At 35.4% G+C, this 16,573-nt stretch overlaps 1 pseudogene; it reads right to left on the bottom strand.

Moving 5' to 3' along the window:
• Nucleotides 1–15,999: 15,999 nt before the first annotated feature.
• On the bottom strand, nt 16,000–16,118 carry LOC120590083 (uncharacterized; annotated as a pseudogene).
• Between the last annotated feature and the right edge of the window lie 455 nt (nt 16,119–16,573).

The following is a 16,573-nucleotide window of genomic DNA, read 5'->3' as shown; positions in this document are numbered from 1 at the left end:
TTGATAAAAGGTTCTGCACCGGACAAAAATGGTCTGAAACATAAGCTTGGGGCTCCCTCTTGAAGTAGGGCATCTTAAATCATCCTTTCTTTTGTTTCTTCTTCTGCTATTTCCATTTTGGACCAGATTTTCTGTCCTAACAACTTGACTAATACTCTGTCTCCCATCTCCCCCCTCAAAAAGCCCACACACCCACACATACACATTTAATTTGTGGGGTGTCTCCCCAACTCTTAAACGATTTGTGTAAAAACAAACAAACAAACAAAGAAGCTAGGAGTACTTCATCCCTTGTTCCCAGTCTCCTGAGTCAAGACCATTCCTTGATATATGATTCATGCCAAACACTCAGATTGCATATTTGGATAGATCAAGCCTACTTTAATCTCTAATCCTAGGGTAAAAGAAAGCAATGAGAGGCCTTCCAATATGAAAGTGGGATCAGGAGACCAAGAAAGGAAAGATGAATATATATCCAACTCACTCAGGAACTTTTATGCAGGTGCAAGAAACTTATGTCAAAGTAGCTATAAGATTGTTTAATAGTAGATGGACGAATATAACTCCACGTTAACTGCTAGAAACCAAAGCTTTGTGTGAAATCTTGAATTTATGGGGAAGGAGGTAGGGAGAGTAGGAAAGTATATACCTGTCTGTTTTTTTCTCTGATCCCTTACCCTCATTTCTGAACTGAAGGAAACTGAACCCCTTGAGCTTTGGTGACCCCCATCACTGGAAACTATTGATTTGTTGGTTAATTTTGCTGTGCCGGGTACTTCTACTTGATATCATTTTGTAACACATATGCTGACCCTTTCCCTTCCTCTCTTTTCCCTGGAAAAATAAAATAAAGACTTATTCATACTAGAAATAAAAAAGAAACATAATGAAGTAAGGTTGTATAGGATTAGATCTCCCTAGTCAACATTTCTGCCCCAAGAGAGATTATAAAAATGATCAAAAAGTTTCCATTTATTTTTTAACAGATACTTTTTTTCAGGTAAAATTATTGTAACCACTCCTCCAAAAGGTGAGGAGATATTGATTTCTTACCAAATATCCAAAGAGAAGAAGAAGGAAGAGGAAGAGGGGAAGAAGTAATATCAACAAACAGAAAATTAAATTGTAATAATGTATGAATGGTGTTATCTTTTGTTTGGGCACATAGAATAAAAGGGCATAAAGCAACACATTAACTGATCTCAGTGTCTTGGTGTTCTGAAACCTCAGTTCCATCACTTACTTTTAAAATGTTAGCTCTTGTCCAACAAAGCCACTTCTAACTTTGACATATGTCCTCAAAGACCCTAATGCAAGACACAAATAGTAGAGAATTTCAGAGAAAGCATGAAGAAGTTATGTAGCTGAGAAAAGGGATCTCAGTGATGAGACCCTGTGCCTTCCTTCACCTAAGCTACCTGATACTTCACACAAGATCAAGTATTTTGTCACATGGAAAATTGGGTAGACTAGCAATCATAGAATCACTATTGCTTTATGCCAATTATACTTACTAATATGAACTATAATAAGATTTTTTATTAGTTTGCTAGGACTATCATAATAAAATCCTATAGATTGGGTGGCTTAACTGACAGAAATAATTTTTTTCACAGTTCTGGAGGCTAAAAGTCCAAGATCAAGAGGTTGGCATGTTTGATTTCCCCTGAGGCTTCTCTCCTTAGCTTATAGATGGCTATCTTCTTGCTGTGTCTTCACATTGTCACTCCTCCGTCTTTTTTTTGTCTGTGTCCTAATCTCCTTTTTCTTATAAAGACACTAGTCGTATCGAGTTAGGACTCACCCATATGACCTTTTCCCCTTAATTACCACTTTACAGATCCTATCTGCAAATACAGTCACATTTTGAGGTACTGGGGTTAGGATTTCAACATATTAATTTGGTGGATATACAATTCAACCCAAAACAGGGTCCATCCACCATGTTTTGGATGTTATAAGAAATAATGGGACTGGGAGAGAAAGAGAGAAAGAGAAGGGACAACATGAAGACCAGATATGACAGCAAGATTCAAAGAAAATAACCCGGGCATTTTTTAAAAATCTACAGAATGAATATAGATATCGGAAACTGGATTAAATGTTTATTTAAGGATAACATATTACTTAAAAAGGGAAGAGATGATTTTAAATTGGAAAATATTTAATAATTGTGGTAGCTAGCCTCCAAGATAGCCTGTAGTGTCCCCACCTCCCAACATCCATGCCCTTGTGTAGTCTCCTCCTGCATTGTGCTAGTAGTGCTCGTCTGCATGACTAGTAACATAAGGAGTTACCAAAAGAATATCACTTTGGAGATTACTTTATAAAATAACATGGCTACTGCCTTCAGTGTTGTTCTCCCATGCTTCCTCTTCTTCCTCTCTGGAATCACTCGCTCTGAGTGAAGCAAGCTGCCATGTTGTGAACATCTCTATGGAGAGGTGCATATAATGAGGACCTGTAGAGCCTATCAACAACCATGTGAATGAGCTTGGGGTCAGAGGCTTCAGCCCCAAATGAGCCTTGTGAGGACTGCAGTCCCAGGCAAGAGCTGGACTGTGATCTTGCATGTGACCCTGAGCCAGAACCAGCTAGCTAAGCTGCTCCTGCATTACTGAAATCTCGGAAACTGTTATTTTAAGTTGCCAAGTTTTGGAGTAATTTGTTATGCAACAAGAGATAACTAATATAACAATCTAAGCTCAATTTGTATTTTGTAGATGAAAACATTGTATTTAGTGCCCATACCTAATTTTGTACTTTCCACATTTATTCCTTCTCATTAAAATATTTTTTCAGTAGATGCAGTCCTGAGAAAAAAAATAGGAGTTTAATGTTCAGTATGAACATTTTCAGATAAATTTTAAGAAAATTTTTTTTCTAACAGTAAGAAGGTTTGAACAGTATACTAGGGGAATTTTGATGATTTCTCTGGAGTGTTAACTAGTTTTCATTCCTGGCCCTATAATTCAAAATTCTGTCATTTCCATTATTTAGCAGCGTTGATGTGCTGTTTACTTTTTCTCATAAGATTTCATAATATTCGATTGTCCAACTTTCTTCTTCATACCCTCTGGCATGGTTAAATACTGAACTGAATGAACTTCAATTGAGTTAGAGAGAGTGGAAATTCACGGCTAGTCTTCATGTAAAGCATTGTTGTTAAGTCCCTCGATGACTTTTTTTTTTTTAATTAAAAAGTATTTTCAAGACTCTAATAACATTGCCCAATTTTGTGCTATAAACCTTTGATATGTTCTTACAGTGGCTAACAGCACTATTTCCTGATAAAAAGCTGCAACTCTTGAGATAGCATGTGAGAGTTTAGCAACCATGAAGACACTAAGGAATAGCAAACAAACACTTTTGCTATATAAGTGGAGATGGTATTGTGCTCCATCCATCTGGATTCTTTGGCTCTAAGGTTCCCAATGTCACCTAGTCTCTGAGTCAGTTCCAATGACATCTAATGTGACAGAAACCAGTGGCAAGACTTTCTGTACCTAGCCTGCTGTAGGTGTTGCTTACAAGTACACACCTTATTGCATTATTGTTTTGATAGATTTGCTTTTAAGTTCTTTGACACAGAATTTTTAAAAATGATTTATATACTAAGTCTATTTATTAAAGGTGTTCTCTATTCAAGATCTTTACTAAGTTTTCCTGAAAACTGTATAAAAGACACTGAAGGACTATAAGAACATTTGCATTGTTTTAGTAAATGACTCGTGGAATCCAGATCATGTCTTTAAAATTGCAACTTTCATATACCTATATTTATTGAATAAAACATTTTCCATGTTTCCTAGTAATCCATCTTTTAAAAAATTATTGTTTATACTCTGAAACTTTTCAATTCTTGATTTTCTTCTCTCATAAAAGAATATAATAACTTAAATGTTATGTTTCTTCTCTTTTCTTTTTAAAATATGTGCTTGTTATTCACCAAATAAAACTTACACAGATTTTCTACATTTAAACGGAGTAAAAAGCTGAAAACAAGAAGGAAAATCTGAAAGTAAAAGAGGAAGAACAGAGAGAGAGACTGCAAAATAAATAGTCAAATCTAACTTGGTCATAATCCATAGGCCTAGCTAGAAGTGTTGAATATAGGTCACACATAAATCTAGTTGCTTATGTGTCACAAATACAATGCCATTTTACAAGATGTCATTACTGTTTGAAGAGTTATGTATACCAAACTTCTGGAGTGCCCATGGTAAACACTCCGACAAACAAAACTGTTTTTGTCTTCTCTGGACAACTTAGAAGATCTGAACTAAGCAGCTGGTGGTCCGCACAGTAACAGTAGAGGCTGTCCTGGGGCATTTGCACACAAATGAGCCTCAAGTTCCAGCACTTCTTGTCTTATGACAACCAGTTCACAAGGTCCTTGGATGTATTTCAGTTTGTAGTCCCACTTCCAAAGACAGGTCAGCTTTGCCCTTATCATTATGCTGTAAATAAGAAAGAATATATCTTCCCTATGTCATAGATGAAGAGCTTTTGTTTCTATAGAGGCTGGCCATTGACTGGAGTCTGAGGACTTTGAGGGTCAAAATAAGGACCTTGGAAAATACACACATTTGTGCTAATTGCTCCTCTTATTATAGGATGTGCATTGCTATGGGAATAGGAAGGGGTGCTGAGTGTGAAAATTTCAAAAAAAAAATTGCTGTGGTCTCATCCATACAGTCATTGTGAGTTTTAGTTTCTTAGATAATTGGGTGTGGAGTCTGCAGAAAGTAATAACATCATTTAAATATGTTAAAGTTTTAAACCAGACTGGTCTCTGTAATTGTTTTCTAGGGTTACTGTATGATATTATCACAAACTGGGTGGCTTAAAAACAACAGAAATTTATTCTCTCACAGTTCTATAGGCCAGAAGTCTGAAATCAAAGTGTGTGCAGGGTTGGTTCCTTTTGGAGAATCAAGGGAAGAATTAATTCCTTGACTCTCTCCTAACTTCTAGGTGCTGCTGACAATTCTTGGCATTCCTTGCTTTGTAGATACATCACTTCGACCTCCTCTTTCTCTGTCTTATACACTCCCTCTTCTGCCTGTCAAATATCCCTCTGCATCACTTTTATAATATCATCTGTTAATAGATTTAGAACCCACTCAGATAATCCAAGATGATCTCACCTTAAGATCCTCACATTAGTTATATTTTCAAAGACCCATTCTCCAATGTACAGGTTCCAAGGATTAGGATGTGGACTATTGGGTGGAGGGCTACTAATAAACCCACTACAGTCTTTATTTTACCTTTGAATCCTCAACCACAACTATGAGAGGGAAAGTCGTAAAAGCATTACAGTTAAGTAGGCTTTTACAATTTTATTTCCCTCATAAAGTTATGAGATCTATAAGAATTATTCATCCACATTTTATATATTAAAATATCAGAAACTCAGATAGTTTACATGATATATATAGCCAAGATCTCAACACTCATAAGAGAAAGAGATAATAGTCATTCACAACGTAGTCTATGATTTCTGAATTTCCCAGTTCTAAAGAATTATTAGAATCCAGAGTTATTTTTGTTATTTACTATGAGAGAAGATGAAAGCTGAACAATGCCAAAAGAACAGTCTGGTTGCACTAGAAACTTTGCTCAAAATTCTCGCTGTAACATTCACCTCCAACACTACCCACCATAAAGTCCAAGTGATCGTATTTCAAAAATTTTTAGGATGGCAATCATTTCTATGAAGTCTTTATGTCTTCAACCTACTCTCTGAATTTCATTAACCCTTCCTGATGGTCTGTTTCTGCTTTTGTTGGGACAGCAGTTCTCTTCCCAGGACTCTGCCTTTCCTGAGCTGATGGTGCATGCCAACATCATAAAAGAAGATTTTCTCTCTGAAGGGCAGCTCCCGGAGCAACCTGTCTTTCAGCTACACTGTCTCCCATTACTGCAATCATTCATGCTTCATGATATGTAACAGGAATGTTATTAAGTAAGAAGGAAAGCAGGAATCTGCAAGTGGAAACTCTGTCCTCAGCTTAGAAGTGTGTGTGCTTGGTAAATCCACAAAATAACCTGACTCTCCACATTTTAGGTTCTTGATAAACTAATATACTCTTAAAATACACCAACCAGATGAAGGCTGAGGAAGAAAAAAAGCCACCCTTGACATCCAGGAACTGATCTAAACAATTACAGATTTAGTTTACCCTCTCTATAGATAAGATTTATTTAAATGCCCAGTGATAGAATAATTCCCATTGTCTGGCAACACCCAAATCTAGAGGGAACCTCTGCTTTCTTAAGACACTGGGGAAAATAAGACAAATTAAACCTAAAACAAGCATAAGAAAGGAAATAATAAATAGTAGAGTTGAAATAAATGAAATAGAAAACAGAAAAAGAATAGATAAAATAATGAAATAAAAACCTGTTTCTTGGAAAAGACAATATTGACAAACTTTTCTAGATTGATCAAGAAAAAAGAAAGAAAACTCGAATTAGTAGAATCAGAAATGAAAGGAATAACATCACTACTGACCTTACATAAGTAATAGGATTAGAAAGAAATATTATGAACAATAGTATACCCAGAAATTTGATAATTTGATGAAATAGACAAAAATCCTAGAAAGACACAAACTACCGAAACTGATTCAAGAAGAAATAGACACTCTGAATAGGCCTATAGCAAGTGAAGAGATTGAATTTGAAAACAAAACAAAACAAAGCAACTACCCACAAAATAAGAAAATTCCAGGCCCAGATGGATTCCCAGCTGAAAAATTTAAAGAAGAATTATAGCAATCTTCACAGACTTTTCCAAAATTTGGAAAAGAGAACACTCCCTTGCTCATTTTGTGAGGCCTGTATACCTTGATACCAAAACCAAGAATTCACAACAAATCTATACACCAATTTTTCTTATAGATATAAAAATCGTTAATAAAATGTTATCAAAATGAACCCAGCATATATAAAAAGAATTATATACCATGACTACAAGGTAGATTTAACATTCAAAAATCAATTAATTGTAATTCATGATATCAATAGAATAAAAAACAAAAATCATATGATCATCACGATAGTGCAGATAAAAGCACTCAACAAAAATCAAACAGCCTTCCTTTTCTCCATATCCTCACCAAAACATGTTGTTTGTTGACTTTTTGAAAAAAGCCATTCTGACAGGTGTGAGGTGATATCTTATGATTTTGCGGCACATTTCCCTGATGATTAGCGTTGTTGAGCATCTTTTTATGTGTGTATTTGACCATCTGTGAGTCTTCTCTGGAGAAATGTCTATAGAGGTCATCTGCAATTTTTTTTTTATTGAATTTTTTTTTATGTTGAGTTGTAGGAGTTCTTTTTGGTTAATATTTTGGATATTAGCCCTTCATCCACATTCCCTGAGTGTTCGTGTTCTGGCTTATTCCCACCGCTGCAGGGTCTTCTTCTCTGTGTTCTAGAACTTCACTGCCATGAGTCTCTGAGTTTGGTCTTCCCTTTGGCACCACCCTATTGTTGTGGCTTCCCAGATGGTTTCTGTTGGTTTTGGGCCATGATTACATATAATTTGGAGATTGTGAATTTTATCTTCATCTCACTTTTACTGAGGATGTAGTGAGTAAGGGAGTTAGGGGGTGGATTCTCGGTCTTGTTTGTTTGTTTGTTTGTTTGTTTAATTCTTATCTAATTTTTATTTTCAGAAAGAGAAATAAAAAAGATTTGGAGCTGACTTGCTAATGTGTTGCTACCCAATCTAGTTTAGCTCTTCTAAGTCTAGCCTCTTGGCTATTGAGAAATTGTCGAGCAGAGTGAACAAGAGTGTGAGCTCCAGGGCCAGGCCGCTTGGGTTAATCCAGAGTCTGTGCATTGTGTCACTGTAGCTTTGGGCAAGTTATTTAACAACACTTTGCTTCTGTTCTTTCCTGTAAGTGACATTTATAATTGCATATGTCTCATAGGGTTGCTCTGTGAGTGAGTTAATTCAGATAATAAATTTAGAACATCTCCTGGCATGCAGCGATGACTCCATAAATATTAGGTGCTTTTAGTGCTGCTGTGGTGACTCATTCATGCGATGTATCTGTTCTTCCTGCTTTCATGTTTTCCGCACTTGTTAGTAAGGCCTCCTATGTCTTAAGATGTTGACAATAATTAAGATTGATTTGATCATTAGAGCTTAGTTATCTCAGTGTCAACTGTATCTAAGCTTTAACTAATGTCAGTATTTGCTATTTTACGTTATAAATCTCAGAAAGATCACAGTTTCATGGGAAAAAGGAATAAGTGAGATGAAGTAAATTATCAAGATGTATCAATTCAAGAGTTTTAAGTTTTCAATAAATATGGGCTTCACTACAAACATGTTTCTTTAGATTTAGAACATGTTTGGAGAATGAACTATCTATTCTGACAATGAAAATATTTAAGGATTAGGTGAGATTTATCTAGGTAAAGCAGAAAACTTCCCAGAGGATCCTTAGAAAGCAGAAATTTTTCTTGCTTTGATCTGAAGATTGTTGCTTTGATTGCATTATGTATATTCTTTTGCTTTTTAAAGAAATAAGTTCTCAATATATGGAGAGATTTAAAATACATTAATTTTTTTTCTTCTGTAGGTTTTACATTTAAAGTAACTTTAACTGACTACAAAATAATATATATTTACTGCTAAAAATACAAAGTACAGAAAAGCACAAAGAAGAAGATAATAAAATAATGGCTCTCAACATTTTGGTGACTACGCTTCAGTCTTTTTTTTTTCCTGGCATACAATAATACAATAGTTTCAGTTGTACTGCACAGTGATTAGAAATCTATATAACTCACAAAGTGATCACTGCACTAAATCAAGTACCCCTTTTTCCCCTTGCATATTTAATACAACATTGTACACTTTATATCTCCATGTCTATTTTGTAACTATTCATTTGTATATCTTGTTTCATTTATTTTTATTTTTATTTACTATTTGTTATTTTTTTAATTAAAAAAAAATTTATGGTGACATTGATTAATGAAATCCAGTTTCAGATGTACAATTTTAACAGTAAGTGATACACACACACACACACACATATGTATATATATATACACATACATACATATACATACATATGTTTCATACATACATATGTCTCATATACATACATATGTCTCATATGTATGTATGTCTCATACATATGTCTCATATGTATATGTATATGTATGTATATGTATGTATGTGTATATATATACACACACACACACACACACACACACACACACACACACATTGTGTTTTCACCTGTCATGGTTAGATTACTTCTGTCAAACATATTTGACTTCTTTACCCCATCTAATCCCCCCCCAACCCTCTGGTAACTTCTAGTCTATTGTCCATGTCCACAAGTCTCTGTATGTCCTGTTCGTTTGTTGCTTTTAGGTTTATATCCCACATATAAGTGATATCGTGTGATTTTCAACTTTTTCTGTCTGGCTTATTTCGCTTAACATGATTATCTTGAGGTCCATCGTGTTGTCCCAAATTTCAGTATTTCTTCTCTTCTTATGGCTGAGTAATATTCCATTGTATATATGTACCACAGCTCCTTTAGCCAATCATCTGTCGTAAAACACTTTGGTTGCTTCCATGTCCTGGCCACCGAGAATAATGCTGCTGCGAACATCGGTGTGCAAATATCTTTTGGGATAGGTTTTCAAGTCTTTGAAGTAAATGTCCCGTAGAGGGATTGCTGGATCATATGGTAGATCAATTCTCAGTTTTTTGAGGAACCTCCATACTGTTGTCCATAGTGACGGTACCAATTTGCAGTCCCACCAGCAGTATATGAGGGTTCCTTTTTTTTTTTGTTCAAATAATTTATAGCATAGACATACATACATGTTCTGTTGATAACAGCTATTCTAACAGGTGTGAGATGGTATCTCATTGTGATTTTGATTTGCATTTCCCTAATAGCTAGCGATGTTGAGCGTCTTTTCATATGTTTGTTGGCCATTTGTATGTCTTCTTTGGAGAAGTGTCTGTTCAGGTTCTCTACCCATTTTTAATTGGATCATTTGTTTTTTTGTTGTTATTGAGTTGTATGAGTTCTCTGTAAATTTTGGATATAAAGCCCTTATTGGAGGCGTTGCTTGCCAATATATTTACCCATTCACCTGGTTGTCTCTTTACCTTGATGATTTCTTTTGCTGAGCAAAAGCTTTTAAGTTTGATATAATCCCATTCATTTATTTTTTCATTTACTTTCCTTTTTGAGGTCAAATTCATAAAATCCTCTGTAAGTCCAAGGTACTTGAATTTAGTTCCTATGTTTTCTTCTATGCATTTTATTGTTTTAGGTCTTATATTCAGGTCTTTAATCTATTCTGAGTTAATTTTGGTGTGTGGTGATAGACAGAAGTCTAGTTTCATTCTTTTGCAGGTGGCCTTCCAGTTTTCCCAGGACCATTTATTGAAGAGGCTTTTCTTTCTCCCCCGTATGCTTTCATCTTTTTTGTCGAAAACTATTAGCCCATATAAATATGAGTTTATTTCTGGACTCTCTATTCTGTTCCATTGGTCTGTGTGTCTGTTTTTCTGCTAATACCATGCTGTTTTGATTATTGTTACTTTGTAGTATAATTTGAAGTCAGGCAGAGTGATGCCTCCAGCCTCGTTCTTTTATCTCAGGATGGCTTTGGCAATTCGGGGTCTTTTATACTTCCTACACATCTGATGAGTTTTTGTTCTATTTCTCTTAAAAATGCAAATGAGATTTTGATGGCAATTGCATTAAATCCGTGTAATGCTTTAGGTAATAAAAACATTTTAACTATGTTGATTCTTCCAATCCAAGAACACGGAATGTCTTTCCAATTCTTTGTATCTTCATTTCTTTTAAGAGAGTTTTATAGTTTTCATCATATAGATCCTTCACATGTTTTGTTAGATTTATTCCTAGGTATTTTATTCTTTTTGTTGCAATTGCAAACAGAATTATTTTTTCCACTCCTTTTTCTGACACTTTATTATTAGGGCATAGAAATGCTATGGATTTTTGAACATTGATTTTATATCCAGAAACTTTACTGTATTTGCTTATTGTTTCTACTAGCATTCTTGTGAGTCTTTAAGATTTACTCTATAAAGAATCTTGTTATCTGCAAAAAGTGACAGTTTGAGTTCTCTGCTTTCTATTTGGATGCCTTTTATATCTTTCTCTTTCTTGATTGCACTTGATAGGGCCTCTAATGTTACATTGAATAACAGTGGCGATAGTGGAGAGCCTTGCTTTGTTTCTGATCTTAGAGGAAAAGTTTTTAGTTTTCACCATTAGGTATAAAGTAGGCTGAGGATTTGTCTATATGGCCTTTATGATGTTAAGGTACTTTCCTTCTATATCAATCTTGTTAAGTGTTTTGATCATAAATGGATGCTGTATCTTATCGAAGGCTTTTTCTGCATCTATTAATATGATCATGATTCTTATTTTTTAATTTGTTTATGTGATGTAACACATTAATTGATTTGCGTATGTTAAACCATCTTTGTGCCCCTGGGATGAAGCCACTTGATCGTGATGTATAATCTTTGTAATATATTGCTGTATTCGGTTCACTAGCATCTTATTTAGGGCTTTTGCATCTGTGTTTACAAGACATATTTGTCTGTAGTTTTCTTTTTCTGTGTTATCTTTACCAGGATTTGGCATCAGGTTAATATTGAACTTATATAATGAGTTAGGAAGTATTGCCTCCACTTCAAATTTTTGAAAGAGTTTGAAGAGAATAGGTAGAAAATCTTCTTTGAATATTTGGTAGAATTCACTGGTGAAGCCGTCTGGTCCCTAACTTTTACTTATTGGTAGATTTTTGTTGATTGTTCCATACTACTAATTGGTCTATTTAGATTTTCCAGTTCTTCTTAGCTCAATCTACAAAGGTTGTATCATTCTAAGTACTTGTCTAATTCTTCTAAGTTTTAAATTTGGCGTCATATAATTTTTCATAGTATTCTTGTATGATCTTTTGTATTTCTGTAGTGTCTGTCATAATTTCCCATCTTTCATCCTGATTTTGTTTATTTGTGTCTTTTCTCTTTTTTCTTTAGTGAATCTAGCCAGCCATAGATTTGTCAATTTCATTAACCTTCTCTAAGAACCAGTTCTTTGTTGCATTTATTTTTCTATTGTTTTATTGTTTTCAATTTCATTCGGCTCTAATTTTAATTATTTCTTTCCTTCTGCTGACTTGAGGCTTAATTTGTTCTTCCTTCTCTAGTTTTTTAACATGAAGCATTAGGTTGTTTCTTTAGTCTCACTTTTGTTTATGTGGATAGGCTTGTAATAATAGGAACTTTTCTCTTATGACCGCTTTTGCCATGTCCCAAAAGTTTGATATGTTGTACTATTATTACCATCCGTTTCTATGTATCTCTTGATTTCTCTTTTTATTTCTTCTCTGACCTAGTTATTCTTCAGTAGCATGTTGTTTAATCTCCATGTATTTGTGGTTCTTCCTGCTTTCTTTTTTTCAGTTGATCTCTAGTTTCAAAGCTTTATGATCAGAGAATATGGTTGGTATGATTTCAACCCTCTTATATTTTTTGAGGTTATCTCTGCGTCCCAGTATGTGGTCAATTCTTGGGAATGTTCCATGTGCACTAGAAAAGAATGTGTAAGCAGCTGTTTTGGGATGGAAAGCTCTGTAAATGTCAATTATGCCCAATTGGTCTAATGTGTCATTTAAGGATGTTATTTCCTTATCAATTTTCTGTTTGGGTGATCTGTCCATATCCAACAGTGGAGTATTTAGGTCCCCTACTATGATAGTGTTTTGGTCCATATCTCCCTTTAGTTCTGTTAGTAATAGCTTTGAATATTTCAGCGCTCCCTGATTGGGAGCATAGATATTAATAAGTGTTATGTTTTCTTAGAGCCATGATTCCCTTTATTATTATGAAGTGTCCCTCAGTATTTTTGTTTGCCTTTTTTATTTTGAAGTCTATTTCATCCAATATTAGTACCACTACTCCCACTTTCTCTGAATGCCATTTGCTTGCTATATCATTTTCCATCCTTTCACTTTGAGTTTATGTTTGTCTTTGAAACTGATATGTGTCTCCTGGAGGCAGTATATGGTTGGGTTTTGTTTTTGATCCAATCTGTAACTCTGTGCCTTTTTATTGGTGAGTTCAGTCCATTTACAATTTAGGGTGATTATTGAAATATGAGGTCTTAAATCCATTTTATCTTTTGCTTTCTGTTAGCTCAGTGTTTCCATTCCTTCTTTGTCCTTGTGTGTTTAATTTTATTTTATTTTTATTTTGGTTTGCTTTTGTGGGTTTTCCCTCTGGTTCTTCTTGTTTTATGTTATACACTATAGTTCCAAATCTGTGGAGTGTGCTTACAAATACGAATATGAAAAGGATAGTTATATATATACAGTTATTCATTTTCTTCTGCACATGCCCTATTTCCATTCCCCTTTGCGAATTTAGATCTTTGAATCTTCCCCTTTTCAGTCATTATTGTCTCAGTTTGTTCTTATGTATACCGAATGTACATTACTATCTTTCTATGGCAAATCTCTTCTTATGGTTTAAGCTTATAATGCCCTGTTTTTAATAAGGGGTTCATTCCTCTGCTTATATCTGCTTGCTAATCACCTTGCTCCTAGTTATGTATTTTTTTTTTGTCATTTTATTTTAGGTGAGCTGAACCTTTTCAGTATTTCCTGTAATAAAGGCCCCATAGTGGAGAACTTCCTCAATTTTTGTATGTCTGGAAAGGTCTTTATTTCTCCTTCATATTCAAAGGAGAGCTTTGCTGGATACATTACTCTTGGCTGGTTGTTCCTTTCTTTTAATAGTTTGAATATATGATTCCATTCATTTCTGGCTTGTAAGGTTTGTGCTGAGAAATCCGATGATAATCTAATTGGTTTTCCTTTATAGGGTACCGTCTTCTTTTCCCTGGCTGCCCTGAGAATTCTGTCTTTGTCATTGATTTTCGATCATTTCAATACCATGTGTCTTGCAGAAGGCCTTTTTGTGTTGAGATAATTGGGCGTTCAGTTGACTTCTTCAGTTCCAAGCTCCAGCTCATTCATTAGTTTTCGGAAATTCTTGTCCATTATTTGTCTGAAACTGCTTTCTAATTCCTACTCCTTTTCTTCCCCTTAGAGAATGCCCATTATTTTTTTTTTCTTTCCTGATGATATCAGCTAGTACTTGTATTTCTCTGTCATTATTTTTCATTCTTCAGTTTCTCTCTTCTTCCTTCTGATTTATTTTTAGATCTGTCATTGAGATTTCTGACCCTTTCCTCTACGTGGTTGACTCTATTTCCTAAACTTGCTATTTCATGTTTCATGTCTTGTAGTGTGTTCTTTATCTCTAGAAGTTCTCTTTGGTTCTCTTTGAGGGTTTCAATCTACTTGCTAAAAAATTCATTCGCTCATCTAATTTTTTGTAATTCCTGAAATTGTTGATATGAATTGTTTTGGATCTCACTGAGTTTTTTCAGAAGTACCATCCTGAATTCTCTGTCATTTAAGTCACAATTTTCTATGTCTGTAAGTTCATCTTCTGGTGATTTTTCTCTTTCTTTCTGAACCACTTTGTCACCTTGGTTGTTCATGGTGTTTAATAGACTATTTCTCCGCCTGGGCATTAATGGAAGTGTATTCTGCTTTTTTTTTCAGAAGGAAGATTTATTATATAAAGATCTCTCTTTAGCCTGTTGCAAAGAAAGCATTTTTCTTTTGGTTTCCGGTATATGGCATCTAATCTTCTCGGATCCCTGCTTTATATAAAGTCTTAATAATGTGTTTTTTTTTTCTTACATATATTATTCATTCTCGCTACCCTCAGTCTCAGTCCCTGTCTGTTAGTGATAGTTTTGGTATCATTTGCTCAGATTACTCTGGGGCTTTCAGGGATTTGGTCTCAGAGGATATGGGGGAAGAGGCCCTCTGGGTTGGGGGATGGGGCTGTGGCTTACCCTCACATTTTGCAATCGCAGTTGGTAATAATTAACTATTGTTTCTCTGCCGTCCACACTTCTTTGCCATCCACACTTCTCTGCTTTCTGCTCTGAACCCTGGGCTCTATTGTGGTCCACGTGGAGAACACAGCTCTGTCAGGCAGAGTTATTCAGGGAACCCACTGCACCTTCAGCCCTCTCTCTCCTCCTGCAGGGAGCTCCAGCTGCAAGAGGTAGCTTTGTTTTTCCCAGTGTAATGCCTGACTCCCAGGGTTCTGACTTGTGGTAGTTCTTATGCGTAGATCCCATTCCCAGGTGTGCTGGTGTGCAGTGTGGTAGTTTTTTGTTGAGTTTTAGATATTCAGCTTATTATTGTTTCAAGGGGAGATATCTGGGGATGTCTCTCACTCTGCCATGTTTCTCAATTCCTCCATACTGCAGGATTTGAAGAAGGCTTCACAGAGAAAGTAATTTTCAGCTGGGCTTTTGAGGGTGAACGCAACTTTGTCAGAAAAGTATGTAGTAGGCAGGATGGGAGATAAAATGAAAGAATTGCATTTTCAGAAGCCTAAAGTCCAGGTGATTGTAACACCTACTTCTAATAATATAAAGAAGGAGCCACATCTAAGCTGGTAGTAAAGGCAAAGTTGCAAATTGTGCTGGACCTGCCCCCACGATGGTGGAGGATCACTGGGAGAGAGAGAGAGGCTGCAGAGGCTCCCTTGAAGAAGAGGCCATTTGTACTTCTTAATCCCTTTGCCACCATATCTTTTGGTTGGAGCACTTAATTCTTTTCCATTTGAGGAACTTGTTGATAGGAATGTGGTTGTTACCATTCTTTATTTCTATTTTTGATATATGTTTTTTCTTCTTAAAGAAGTCTCTCCAACATTGCCTGTAATAGTGGCTTGGTGTTGATGAATTCCTTTACCTTATGTTTGTCTGGGAAGCTCCTTATCTGTCCTTCAATTCTAAATAATAGCTTTGCTGGATAAAGTATTCTTGGTTGTGCTTACAATCCCTTATTTTTTTTATTTTTTTATGCCTACAGCACCTGGTCTTCCTAGGTGGTCTCCCATCCAAGTACTAACCAGGCCCGACCCTGCTTAGCTTCTGAGATCAGACAGGATTGGGCTTGTTCAAGGTAGCATAGCCATAGACTGTGCCAAGACCTTCTGTCCTGCACAGTTTCTTTTCAGAAATCTGCTGCTAATCTTATTGGTGTTCCTTTGTAGGTAACTAACTCCTGTTTTCTTTAACCTTTGGCATTTTAATTATGTGTCTTGGTGTGGGCTTCTTTGGGTTCATCATTTGGGGGACACTCTGAGCTCATTTTTTCTTGCCATTCTTATTTAGTGTCCTTGGCTTCTGCATCCTCTATATCAGTGGTTTGATCCTTTCTTTATCTACTCTGTTTATTCCCTCTAATATACTCTTTACATCAGATAATGTGTTCTTCATTTCTGACTGGTTCCTTTATAATTTTCATTTCCATTTTTATGTTTTTTATCTCTTTGTTAAAGTTCTCACTAAGTTGATCTACACTCTCCCTAAGTTCACCGAACATCTCTATAACCTGTGATTTGAACTCTGCATCTGTTATGTTGCTTGACTTC

This window comes from Pteropus medius, unplaced genomic scaffold (assembly GCF_902729225.1).
Source record: "Pteropus medius unplaced genomic scaffold, Ma_sr-lr_union100, whole genome shotgun sequence".
Taxonomy (NCBI): Eukaryota; Metazoa; Chordata; class Mammalia; order Chiroptera; family Pteropodidae; genus Pteropus; species Pteropus medius.
Note: the sequence above shows the minus strand (reverse complement) of the source record. Positions and strands in the feature narration are given on the sequence as shown.